This window comes from Mesoplodon bidens (assembly GCF_964165515.1).
Source record: "Mesoplodon bidens genome assembly, chromosome: Y".
In the NCBI taxonomy this organism is placed as follows: domain Eukaryota; kingdom Metazoa; phylum Chordata; class Mammalia; order Artiodactyla; family Ziphiidae; genus Mesoplodon; species Mesoplodon bidens.
In genome coordinates, this window is record NC_138180.1 from 41,775,205 (window position 1) to 41,789,382 (window position 14,178).

Below are 14,178 nucleotides of genomic sequence, written 5' to 3' on the forward strand. Positions count from 1 at the left end.
ACTATGTCTTCTCACTAGACAAAAGCAGAAACCTTTCATTTGCTATCTTATATATTCTAACTACTTAAGTAGTACCTAGTATTTGCATGATAAAATGAAAGGAAAGATAAACACTGGGCAGGCAAAATAACACTGAACTTTACAGAGACGCCCCAGATAGATCCCTCTATAATCTAGCTTCCAGAGTTCCACATTAGCTGTAACCAAAAACCAAAGAAAAAAAAAAAAGATGGCTGGGGACAGGTTTAAACACACAAATGAAAGATGTAATAAGTTTTCAATAAATATCTCCTGGAAGAAAGAGTGAGTGGTAGAGAAAAGAAATAAGGTAAGAACTGAAGGAAAGAGACAAACAAAAAAGTCCTAAGGTGGGCTTCCCTGGTGGTGCAGTGGTTGAGAGTCCACCTGCCGTTTCGGGGACATGGGTTCGTGCCCTTGTCCAGGAAGATCCCACATTCCATGGTGCGTCTGTGCCCATGATCCATGGCCGCTAGACCTGAAGGTCCCGAGCCTGCGCTCCACAATGGCAGAGGCCACAACAGTGTGAGGCCCGTGTACCAAAAAAAAAAAAAAAAGTCCAAAGGCAATAAGACAGATAACCAGAAAAAGACAGGAGAAAAGTGAAAAACAAAGCTGAACCACATACCATATCCATTCCACTCACCTTGATATCACAAGGTCGGAACAGAAACTGTCGATTCAGATTGGATTTTACTATGGTGTCCATGTCTGTAATGGTGATTGCCACACCCTCCCCACAGCCTAGCCCAGTCATGGCAAAGGTCTTGAGTAGCTCACAGCCAACGGCCCCTGCACCCATCTGGGAGGTGGCCAAGAAGAGAGACACAAGATGGTTAGGGTCACTGGGTAACAAAACCACTCCTCAGTCCTCACTACCCCTGCAGATGGCAAGAGAGTGTAAGAGGATCTATGACTGCATATTTAAGTCACAGTGCCATAAATATCCATGGTCCTCTAAGGAAAGAGGCACAAGACCAGGATATAAAGGACCTGGTGTGAAGAAAATGGAAGAGGGATGAGATGAGGGTACAAGCCAACACCATCCCTTGTACACCACGAGGAGACTCCAGAAGAGGTGGCCAGAGGCTAGGGGACCTAAAGGTAGCTTTTGACCACAAGGTTCTCTCACCAAGATGTATCTCTGCTTACCCAGCTTCTCTTGCAGGTCAGAGCCAAATACAGCCACCTGCCCATCATAATGGTTCTGGCACTGAGTCATGTGAAGGGAAGAGAGGGTTAGGGAAAAGCCACGTTAAAAAGATCCACAATAATGTCTTCTCCATGGGCCCAAATCACATACTGGAAGGCACGTGTCCTCTGTAAAGGCCTCTTTTTCCACAGGGAGACACTCAATGGCATCAAAGTACAGCTACTGTATAACAGGCATAAACTTTCCAGAGCAGCCCTGAGGAGTCGGTTAGAAAGAGAATGTGATCACTGGTTAATCAGAGCTGGAAAGCAAGCAGCAGGGCAGGAAAGGAACCTGGCCCACGCCCAGCACTGTCCGTCTCCACTCACGCTGACCTTCATATACTCCTGGGCAGCCACGCAACCAGTGAAGGAGTTGATGGGTGCCAGATCCCCAGGGGCCATATAAGCCGGCTTCTGGATGAGGTCTTCATCCAGACTGTTTTGCTACACTGCTGGCAGAGCTTGAGAATTCAAGCCTGTGCTAGGGTCACCAGTTCTGTTGCGTCCTCCTGGAAGGAGTAAAAGAACAATCACACCACTGTGGGGAGAGGGAGAGGGAGAAAAATTAAATAGATGAAAAGGCATAGAGCAGCTTTGGTTCAAGGACCTGGTTGGCTTGCCCACCCATCTACCTCATTGTGTGGCCGAGAGAGCTGGCCATGCTGGGCACGGAACTGGTGCAGGACCTGGAAGCCAATTTGTGGCTGAGGAGGGCCAGAATACTTGACAAAATTTGTTATCACAAAGTCCGGCTCTGCCTGTCAGGTAGGCAAGGTTTTCTGTGAAGAACAAGATATCAGAACCAAAAAAGTAAAAAACGTGGAGATGCCTGGAACCCTACAACACACCCTCCTGCTCATAGTCACAAAGCTTATCCTCTTAGTTACTTTGACTTGACTGACAATGCCTCCACAGATGTAGTCAGAGAAATTGGAGGTATCACAGATACTAAAGGTGTAGGGACCTGGGGGATGAAAAGAATGAAGGGTTATCTGTCAATTCATTCCCTCCCAAGATCAACAGCACTATCAAAACAGGAATATGAAAACCTCCCACCTTCTTCCTCACCTAACACCCTCCCCCATACAGTGGGAGTTTGGAGTTAACAGATATAAGCTATTATATATAGAATGGGTAAACAACAGGGTCCTACTGTAGAGCACACAGAAATCTATTCAGTATCCTGAGATAAACCATCATGGAATAGAATATGAAAAAGAATGTATATATAGATAACTGAGTTACTTTGCTGTAAAGCAAAAAGTAACTAATTTTTAAATCAACTATACTTCAATTAAGAAATAAAAATAATGTATCGTACATCATAAAACAAAATCAAAAACGAAAACACAATGCTGATTTCTTCAGACAACACAGGTATTCTATGCCTAAATGCCACTCTAGAGAAAAAGAAGTAAGGCCTGAAAGGATCAGATGGCAACTACATAATTTCTCTAGAACAGACTCAAAAATATTAAAGGAACACAAAACACAACTCCAAAACGCTAACATTCACAATTACCTTCCTTCCATCAACACTTACCAGAAACTTACCAGCAACATCTGTGGTTTTGGTTTTCATTAAATTTGTAAATTTTTTGTCCATTATTTCTTCAAAAACTCTTTTGGCCCACCCCTTTCTTGGGAATTTCTTTGACATGTGAAATATATTTATAATAGATGTTTTAATGTTCTTAACCTGTGATTTTACATAACAGATGTGATTAACAAATTAACACACAAGAAAAAATTAGGAAGTTTAACAAAGTAGAAGAAACTATGCAAAATACAAAAGGTGTGTGTGTGGGGGGAAAGTCAAAAAGTCAAGTGCCTTAATACTCATGTAATTGGAGTTCTGGAAAGAGATAATGATATGGGAGTGAGCTCCGAAAGTAATAGTTTCAAAAAACATGTGGGCAGAAATTTTCCCAATTTCATAAAACTATAAACCCATATTTAATAAATATTTAATAAACTGCAAAAGAGACATGGAGAAAACTATACAAATGTATATAATGTATTATATATATATATATATATATATATATATATATATATATATATATATATATATATATATATATACATACATACATACATACATACATACATACATACATACATACATACATATATATATATATATATATATATATATATATATTCCTCTGTGCTCTGTTTTTGCCGAATCCCATGTTTTGGTATGTTGTGTTTACATTTTCATTCACTTCAGAGTATTTTCTAATATCTCTTGGACACTGTTTGACTCTTTTATTACTTAGGAATGCATTGTTTAATTTCCACATATTTACAAGTTTTCACAAGTTACTCCTATTACTGATGCCCATTATTCTTTCCTTTGTGGTCAGAGAACAATTTGGTGTGATTTAAATTATTGACACTTGTTTTATGGCCTAACGTGAAGTCTATCCTGGAGAACATTCCTAGTTCAAGTGAAAGGAAATTGTATTCTTCTGTTCTTGGGAGGAATGTTGTGTACATGTCTGTTAAGTGCACTCGGTTTATATCATAGTTTTGTTTAGGTCTTCTCTTCCCTTGGTGATCATATGTTTTGTCATTCATTTGGATATGCTGTTGAACCTATTTATCTCTCTCTCAAATTTTGTAAGTTTTTGATTCAGGTATCTGGAACTTTTTTGTTAGGTGAGCATTTGTTTATAATTCTTGTGTATTTCAACAGATTTACCCTTTTATCAATAATATATTATTAATCTAATATAATAATACAGTAATATATACTGTCCATTGTCTCATTTTTTTATTTAAAATCTGTTTTGTCTGTTGTTAGTATAGTCACTGTAACTCTCTTTCGAGTTTTCTTGGCATGAGACTTATCTTTGCAACATTTTACTTAAAATCTATTTGTTTCACACTAAGATTTGTCTCTTTAACAACATATACGTGGTCATGTTTTTAAAAAATCCATACTGACAATCTGCTTTTTAATTGGACATCTTCTAGTGTACCACTTTTATGGTTATTTGTTATTTCTTTTACTATATACATTTTAGAGCCATTTTATTAGTGGTTGCTCTGGAGTTAGGTTGTTATAAAGTAAACTGACAGTTTCTAACAACCTAGTTCACATTAATACCAACTTAATTTCAAAATATGAATTTTTTCTTTTATCTAGTTTATCCTTTTTCTTGTGTTGTTCTTATCATAAATTACATCTTTATACACTTTTTACATCAGCACCAATTAAATTTTTTTTTTCCTGTGGAGTAATGCTTTAAATCAGGTAAGAGAAAAAAGTAACTGCATTTGTTTACTATTGTTGCTTTAACACATTTTCAGGAATTCAATTGTTTAAAACTTTACAAATTGTTCTCATAAAATACTACATGTTACAAGTCCCAAATCCATTTTACTGGGCTAAAGTCAATATGTTGGCAGGATTGGGTCCATCTGGAGGCTCTGCTGGGAGAATGTATTTCTTGCCCTTTTTTTTTTTTTTTTGCTTAGTGGTTGCTAGTATTCCTAGTCTAGTAACCCCTTCTACTACCTTCAAATACATCAGTTCATTATCTACTTCTGTCATCACATTAACTTGTCCTCTGTCACCGAAATCTCCTTCATTCCTCTTATAAGAAATATTTTGATTAGATCCACCCAAGGTAACCCAAGAAAATTTCCCATCTGAAGACTCTAATATAATCATATATGCAAAGTTTTCTGCATAAAATAACATACATGTCCTGGGGATTAAAATGTGGGCATATTGGGGGACTATTATTCAGACTACAATCACACACACAAAAAATCGTTTAAATTATCCTCTATATTTACCTATATAATTACTTTTACTGATGTTCTTTCTTTCTCTGGATTTGAGTTATCATCAAAGTGTCTTTCATTTTAGTTTGGACTCTCTCCAAGAATTATCTCATCTTGTAGGGCAGATAGTTAGCAATAAATCTTCTCCGTTTTGTGCTTATCTGGAATTGTCCTAATCCTGTCCTCAGTTTCAAAAGATGGTCTTGCTGCATATAAAAATCTTGGTTGACAGTTTTTGTTTTTTTTTTCTTTTAGCACTATGAATGTATCGAAGTGTTTTCTGCCCTGCATGTTGTCTGATGAGTAGTCTTGTTTTTTTTTTTTTTTTTGGCTTAATTGAGAATCTCTTACATGTCATGGGTTGCTACACAGTGCTTTCACAATTCCCTCTTGGTTTTTGGCTTTCAGTAGTTTATGATATGTGTTGCTATGGATCTCTTTGAGTTTAACCTGCTTTGAGTTTGTTTAGCTGGGCGAATCTGTATAATGATGTTTTGCATCAAATTTGGGATCTTTCTTGGCATTAATTCTTAAAACTTTCTTTCTGCCCCCATAATTATTTTGACAACTCCCCAGGTTAAAGTACATTTGCACTGGGTGACCTCCAAATTATGTCAAATATAGACAGTCTTGAAAACGCAGAATTCCAAGGAACATCTCAGTCACATCAGATAATGATAAATCTTTGGAGATGAGGTTCTGAAAGAATTCTCACTTTGTTCTTCTCCTTCTGGTGGCTACTCGGATGCAAAAGGAATGCATACTCTTTCAATATGTACTATTATTAAGCTGGAAAAAAGGAGGATGCGATTGTGACCATTTTAAGTCTCTAGAGCTTGCTGATCTTACCAAGATTCAGTCATTTTTAAACACGTAAATACTTCCCTAGTTCCTGTGAAACTTTGTCAATTTCCAGAGTTCTGAAAAAGTTGAGTCTGACAACTTTGTAGGTTTGTAATGTAAAGAATTTTTGGAGGGCCTTACACTATCATCTTCTGACATAACTCATTAGCTGTCCTTTCTGAGGAAGAAACAATGATCCTTTCGTGTTCCAGCCCGCAGTTGGCACAAGAGAAGTGTTGGACCCTTACAGTAATTCTTTCCATGATTATCAGCTGTGTGACCTGAAGACAGGGACCTCACTTCTCTGGGCCATCTATAAAATGAGGATAATGATTGTAACTTTCCCCATTGGTAGAGTTTAAATGACTAAATATGAATAAAGGGCATAAAAAAGAGTGTGACACACAGTACATCCTACCTAATTAACATTAGTAGCTGGAATACTATTAAATTACCTGGTGTATTATGACACCTGATAAAGACATACATTCACCACACTGTAAAGATCATGTAAGTATTTGCTGTTCTTCTTATCATCACCTTCATACCACCAATGGATGCTGAAAAGAAATTGCCTGTGATCACACAGCTGGGAGAGAACAATGCTGGATTTTTCATTTAGAAACTTTGCAGGTAACTGACATACTGTACCAGAAGGCTTTCCCTTCCTCATATACAGAAATATGTACTTCTTCGCTAGACACAAGGCTCACAACTCTATAACCCGCTAGGGAAAATTATACATAGTTTATGTACATGAATGAGCAAAGGCCATACTCTTCATGATAGATGTACATCTGTCCTAAATAGAGCCTCTCTAAATTGGGACTATACTTTCCCTCATGAATAACCAATGCATGTAATTTTGCATGATAATATCTGTGTCCCAGCAGCACAACTGTTCTTTCTCCATTCCTGACAAGAAGGGCGCCATATGTTCATGAATGGTAGTAAAACTATAGAAAATGAAGTCCTAATGGTACCCTGTTTCTCTCCAGATCCCAGTTGACTATCTCCAGTATCCTTTCTTAGCCTGATTTGAAGACTATCTTTACGAGAAAAGTGATTTCCGATGAATCGAATCTTATTGACACAGATCTCCAAATGCTTGGAGGACCCTATAATGGAACTTGGGTCACAAAAGTCATTCTGGCAAGATCCCAACACTTGTACTAGGACCCTTACTTAAACAATATTCCTCAAATCCTGCCTTGATTAGAAATCTCCAATTTTACCCAAATCCACCTCCCTTTTGAGAACGTTGCAAATACCATGTGCTATCGAAACATGGCCACCAATGACCATCTGCCAAATATTCCTAAGCCCTGGCGCAAAATGATATGCTCCCAAAGAGACATCCAAATCCCTCCCCTCAGTCCCTAAACACCACCTCTATAGGTCCCCTCCAGAATAGACATCCCCTAAATGGCACCATGGGCCATAGATGCAAAGACATACCTCAGGGTATACCTGAAGTTTAGACCCTTTCTACAAATGACATGTAGGCTTTTAGACAACTTGAACTCCTCTTGACTCATGAAACACTCTTATTTACCATTGCAACAAAAAGAATAGGAATAAACATACCCGGGGAGAGAAAAGAGTTGTATGCAGAACACTATAAGATGCTGATGAAAGAAATGAAAGGTGATACAGATGGAGAGATATGCCATGTCCTTGGGTTGGAAGAATCAACATTGTAAAAATGACTATATTACCCAAATCAATCTACAGATTCAATGCAATGCCTATCAAACTATCAATCGCATTTTCCAGGGAATCAGAAGAAAATATTGCACAATGTGTATGGAAATAAAAAGACACCGAATAACGAAAACAAACTTGAGAAAGAAAAACGGATCTGGATGAATCAAGCTCCTGCACTTCAGACTATACTACAAAGTTACAGTCCTCAACACAGTATGGTACTGACAGAAAAACAGAAATATACATCAATGTAACAGTATAGAAAGCCCAGAGATAAACCCACTCACATATAGTCATCTTATTTTTGACAAAACAGGCAAGCATATACAATGGAGACAAGACATACTCTTCAACAAGTGGTGCTTGGAAAACTGGACGGATACATGTCCAAGAATGAAATTAAAACACTCACTAACACCATACACAAAAATAAACACAAATGGATTAAAGTCCTAAATGTAAAGTCAGACATGACCAAACAATTAGAGGAAAACTTAGGCAGAACACTCTATGACATAAATCACAGCAAGATTCTTTTTGACCCACCTCCTAGAGAAATGGAAGTAAAAACAAAAATAAACAAATGGGACCTAGTGAAATTTAAAAGCTTCTGCACAGCAAAGGAAACCATAAACAAGAACAAAAGACAACCCTGAGAATAGGAGAACATATTTGCAAATGAAGCAACTGAAAAATGATTAATCTCCAAATTTTACCAACAGGTCATGCAGCTCCAAACCAAAAACACAAACAACAATCCAAAAATGAGCAGAAGATATAACTATACAGTTCTCCAAGGATGATATACAGATTGCCATAAAACACATGAAAGGTTGCCCAATATCATGAATCATTAAAGAAATGTAAATCAAATCTACACTGAGGTATCACCTCACATTAGTCAGAATGACCATCAACAAAAACGGTACAAACAATAAATTCTGTAGAGGGTGTGAAGAAAAGGGAAACTTCTGGCACTGTTGTTTGGAATGTAAATTGTTACAGTCACTACGGAGAAAAGTATGGAGGTCATAAGAAACTACTACGAGAAATAGCATATGACCCAGCAATCCCACTAGTGTGCTTATACCCTTAGAAAACCATAATTCAAAAGGAGTCATGGAACACAAAGTTCATTACAGGTCTATTTACAATAGCCAGGACATGGAAGCAACTTAAGTGTCCATGGACAGAAGAATGGATAAAGAATGTGTGGCATATATATATATAAAATGGAATATTACTCAGACATAAATAGAAATGAATTTGAGCTCTTTGTGGTTAGTTGGATGGACTTAGAGTCTGCCATATTTCGTGAAGTAAATCAGAAAGAAAAAAGAAAAAACTGTTTGCTAAGACTTATGTATGAAATCAGAAAATAAAAAGGTTCTGATGAACGTAGGGGCAGGAGAGGAATAAAGATGCAGATGTAGAGAATCGACTTGATAACACTTGCAGGGGCAAGGATAAGCTGGCACGAAGTGAGATAGTCATATAGACGTACGTACACTACCAAATGTAAAATGGATAGCTAGTGGAAAGCAGCTGCATAACACAGGGAGATAAATTCAGTGCTTTGTGACCACCTAGCTGGGTGAGATAGGGATGGTGTGAGGAAAATGCAATAGGGAGTGGATAAGGTAATATATGTATATCTATAGCTGATTCACTTTGATATACAGCAGAACCTAATGCAATATTGTAAAGCAATTATACTCCGATATAGGTGTTAAAAAAAAGGAATATGCTGTCTATAAGAGCCATTTTAACTTTAAGGACACACATAAGCTAAAGGTGTGGGAATACAAACTGATAGTGCAAACACTTTCCAAACAAGAGCAGGACTGGCTCTCCCAATCTCATGTAATACAGACTTTCAGTCACAGTAAATAAGGTCAGTATAAAATAATAATGGATCAATTTATCAAGAGGTTATAATAATTGTAAATATATATGTACTGAATGTTGCATGATTAAACAAATATTTAAATCAACCATTAAGAGATCTGATAGGAGAAAACAACAGTAAAAATAATAATACTAAGGAACTATATTATCCCACTTTCTACCTTAGAAAATTAATAAAGACACAGAAGGTACCTAATAAACTTATAGAGAACTTCCATTCATCAGAACCAGAATCCACATGTTTCCTAAGTGCTGGTGGAACATTCCCCCTGATAGTCACTGCCTTGGTACATAAAGCAAGCCTTAACAAATTTAAGAAGATCAAAACCACATTGAGCATCCTGTTTTATCATAACGTTATGAAGCTAGAAATCAGTAACAAGAGAAAAAGTGAAAAATTCCTAATATGTAAAATTATACAGCACACACTGGAAAAATCTATGGGTCAAGGAAGAAGTCAAAAGGGAAATCTGAAACTATCTTCACATAAACAAAAATGACAACATACCAAAACTTTGGGGATGTATCATAATCAATCTAAGGAGTGAAGTTTTAGCATTCATAACTTCTTTTATTAAGAGAAAAGAATGATCTTAAATAAACGACTTATCCTTATACATGAAGGCCTAGGAAAAAGGAACAAATTAATTTCCAAGAATAAAAGGAAGAAATATGAAATTTTCAAATGGAAATCAATAAAACAATAATCATATAATTATTTAAAAACTGAATCCAAGAGCTGGTATTTGTAAAGCATAATAAAATTGACAAAGCTTTAGCTAGACTAATGAAGAGAAAAAAGAACTTAATAAATAAAACTTTAATTGAAAGAGGAGAAATTGTGACTGACACCATAGCATACCAATCATAATAAAGAAAGCTAAAAAACACGGTCACACAAATGCATAAATCTCCACTAACTCTAATGTACCATGTTGCAAGACCATCATGAAGAAGACAAAAAAAAAAAAGTATGTCTTGATCATACAAATGATGAATTAGAAAATTGATTCAGTATTCAACACTCTCCAAACAAAGAGAAGTCGAGGATCAGATCATTTCATGGATGAATTCTACTGAACATTTAATGAAGATTTATTGCCAGGCCTTCCCAACCCTACCAAATAACTAAAAAAGAGGAAACATTTCCAAACTCATTTTATAAAACCAGCATTTATCTGATTAACAAACCAGATAAAGATATAACAAGGGAATCACAAAACAAAACAAACAAAAAACGCAGAACTTACAGGCCATTATACTTGTACATATTGGTCGAAAAATTCTCAAGAAAATTCTAGCAAACCAAATTCAATAGCACACTAAAAGGATCAACATGATTAGGTGGGATAACTCCTAAGGATGTAAGGGTAGTTAACATATTAAAATCAATACTTTTAATTAACCACAGGAACAGCATGCAGAAGAAATGTTTGAAAGTATTTTTTAGACTTTCTTGATTAAAGTTCTCAACTAACTGTGTAGCAAAGAAACATTTTAAATGTAATAAAGGTCATATATTAACAAGCCCACAGCTAACATCATATTCATGGTGAAGAGTTGAAAATTTTCCTCTCAGACAGGAACAAATAAAAAATGCCCACTATCACCACTCCTATTCAACATAATATTAGAATACCTAGCCAGAAGCATTAGGCAAGAAAAAGAAAAGAAAGGGATCATAAGTGGAAAGGAAGAAGTAAAAATGCCTCTGTTGGAAGATAAAATATGCTGTATGAAGGAAATCCTAAAGTCTCCACCAAAAACCGCATGAAATTGTTAGAACTAATAAACAAATTCAGTAATGTTGTTGGCTGTGAAACAAAAATACCAAATTAGTTGCATGTGTATACACTAACAAGAAAATAGCTGACACAAAAATAAATAAAACACTTCCATTTACGGCAGTACCAAAAACAATAAAATGTTAGGACTACATTTAAGCAAGGAGACAAAAATATCTGTACACCTAAAAATATGACATTTACAAAAACTGAAGAAGACACAAGTGAATAGAAACTTATTCCATGTTTCTGAATTGAAAGAATGAATACTGTACAAATGTTCACGCTACCTAAAGCCATCTATAGTTTCATTTGAAACCCAATAAATTTTCAATGGCAATTTTCCTAGAAATAGAATAAAAATCCTAAAAATTGTACAAAACAACAAAGGAACCTGATAATAGCCAAAACAATTTTCAGCAAGATAAACAAAGCTGGTTGCAACTCACTTTCGGGTTTCAAACTATTATACAAAGTTATGGTAATCAAAATAGTGTGAAATTAGCATAAAAAAGACAATAGAACAATAGAATAGGACTGACAGCCCAGAAATAAACTCAGTCATGTCCAGTCAACTAACATTTGACAAGGACGACAAGAATAAACAATGGAGTAAAAATAGACTTTACACTGAGTGGTGTTGGAAAAACGGGATATCCACACAGAAAAGAATTAAATGGAACACCCATCTTAGACGGTTCAAAAATTAACACAACATGAACAGAAATCAAAACATGCCTAGAATTAAACAGAAAAAAAATCTCCAAGGCATTTGTCTCAGCAATGATTCTTTTGGGTATGATACCAAAAGTAGAAGGAACAAAAGGAAAATTCAACATGTGTGACAACATCAAATTTAAAAGCCTCTGCACAAAAAGAAACTTGAACAGAGTGAAGAGGCATTGAACAGGAGGCATAAGAATTCTCCTATGGAATGGGAGAAAAGATTTGCCAACAACATGCCTGCTACGAGACTAATGTCCAAACATAAAAGGATTCAATTAAAAAAAAAGCTGAATAATCTAATTAAAACGTGGGCTGAACACCTTAGCAGATATACTACCTTCATAGGAGACCTACAAATGACCAAGAGACACATGAACATTTGCTCAACATCTGTAATAGTAAGAGAAATGCAAAATAAAACCACAAAGAGATGTCAACTCACACATTTCCTAGTGGTTATTATGAAAAAGAAAAGACAGAAAAGTGTAGTCAAGCATGTAGAAAACTGGGAAAACTTACAGACTGTTGGCGGGAATATACCTTAGTACAACCACTACATAAAATAATTAGGATGTTCCTCAAAGTACTAAAAATAATACCACCGTATAACCTAGCAATTCCTTTTCTGAATATACATATTTGAAGGAAATGAAATCAGTTACTTTACTGAGATATTTGAACTCCCATGTTCACTGTATTAATATTTACCAAAATATGCAAGGCATAGACACTAACTGTTTATCAATGAATAAACGGATTAAGAACTGTATATATTACCACAATGGATATTATACAGCCATATAAAGAAAATCCTGCAATTTGTGACCACATGAAATCAACTTGTGGGCATTATGCTTAGTGAAACAATCAGAGACATAAAGACAAACTGTGTGGTCCCACTTATTTATTAAATCTAAACAGCAGAGGTCATCAAAACAGAGAGTTGATATGTATTTAATAGGTGTGGGTTTGGGAAAAATAAGGAGATGAGAGTCAAAGAGTACAAATGTCCTGGTATAAAATATGTAGATTCTTGGGATCTAAGTTACAGCATAGTGACTTAGTTACCAACACTTTATTGCATATTTCAAGGTTACAAGGAAAGGAGATCTTAAATGTTCTTACAGCACACACAAAAAAATGGTAACTATGTGAGGTGATAGAAGTATTAACTAACATTATTATCACATTATTTCACAACATAGATGTAAGTCTAATCATCATGCTGTGTACCTTATAATTACCAAGGTTATATGTCAATTATATCTCAATAATGTTGGGGAAAATGTATTAAAGATAGGACCTAAATGTTTCAAAGCCTTTGAGTAAAGATAAGGAACAAACTTCTCAAGATTGGCCTTGGCAATAATTTCTTGACTATGACAGCAGTAGAGAAGGCAACAAAATCAATAGTTAAGTGAAGTGAAATTGACCTGAAACATTCCTACATAATAAAGGAAACAATCAACAGAATTAACAGGCAATCTATAGAATAGTATAAAATATTTACAAACACGTACCTTAGAAGTGGCTAATATCCAACATACATAAGGAAAGTGCAAAACCTCAGTAGTGGGATATCACCTCATATCTGTTAGATTGGCTATTATCAAAAAAGAGAAGACAGCAGGCATGACAAAAGGGAACCACCTTACACTCTTGTTGGGAATGCTGTTTGGTGTAGCCACTCTAGAAAAGAGTTTGGAGGTTCCTCATAAAACCAAAAATTAGAACTACCAAATCATCCAGAAGAAAATCTTTGGTTATTTATAAAATGGAAGGAAAAATGCCGACTCTAAAAAACACCTGAATACCATGTACACTGCACCATCATTCTCAAATGTCATACCAGGATAACTACACACTTAGCCTGAATAGATGGATAAAGGAAATGTGCCCCAGCAAGTTATTTTGTGTGGCAGGAAAAAAAAGTGGCACAATAAAAATATATTCAGGCATACTAGAAATAAAATGGTGCCTTTTTGTAACAAAATGGGTGCACCTTAATGGCACTATGTTAAGTCAACATCTCTAATAGTAAGAGATGTTGAGAAGAAGTATGATGAAATAAGAAGTAAGAAGTACTTAAGAAGTAAATCAGACAAATAAAAACAAAAATGGTGTAATCTCACTTATAGGAAAAAATAATAATCTTCGTGGAAGGTTTTTCTCCTTCATCACTTTAAATATATCCTGCCAG

At 35.7% G+C, this 14,178-nt stretch overlaps 1 pseudogene across 1 annotated transcript in view; it reads right to left on the reverse strand.

Moving 5' to 3' along the window:
* Positions 1-14,178, reverse strand: part of LOC308609671 (ubiquitin-like modifier-activating enzyme 1) — a 53,073-nt pseudogene that overhangs the window by 18,436 nt on the left and 20,459 nt on the right. Inside the window, exons 2-8 of the transcript in view lie at positions 6,837-6,971; positions 2,079-2,176; positions 1,845-1,991; positions 1,546-1,721; positions 1,322-1,426; positions 1,151-1,231; positions 665-820 (exon numbers count right to left, since the gene is read on the reverse strand). The product of the transcript in view is annotated as a ubiquitin-like modifier-activating enzyme 1 (transcript). The remainder of the gene's footprint in view (positions 1-664; positions 821-1,150; positions 1,232-1,321; positions 1,427-1,545; positions 1,722-1,844; positions 1,992-2,078; positions 2,177-6,836; positions 6,972-14,178) is intronic.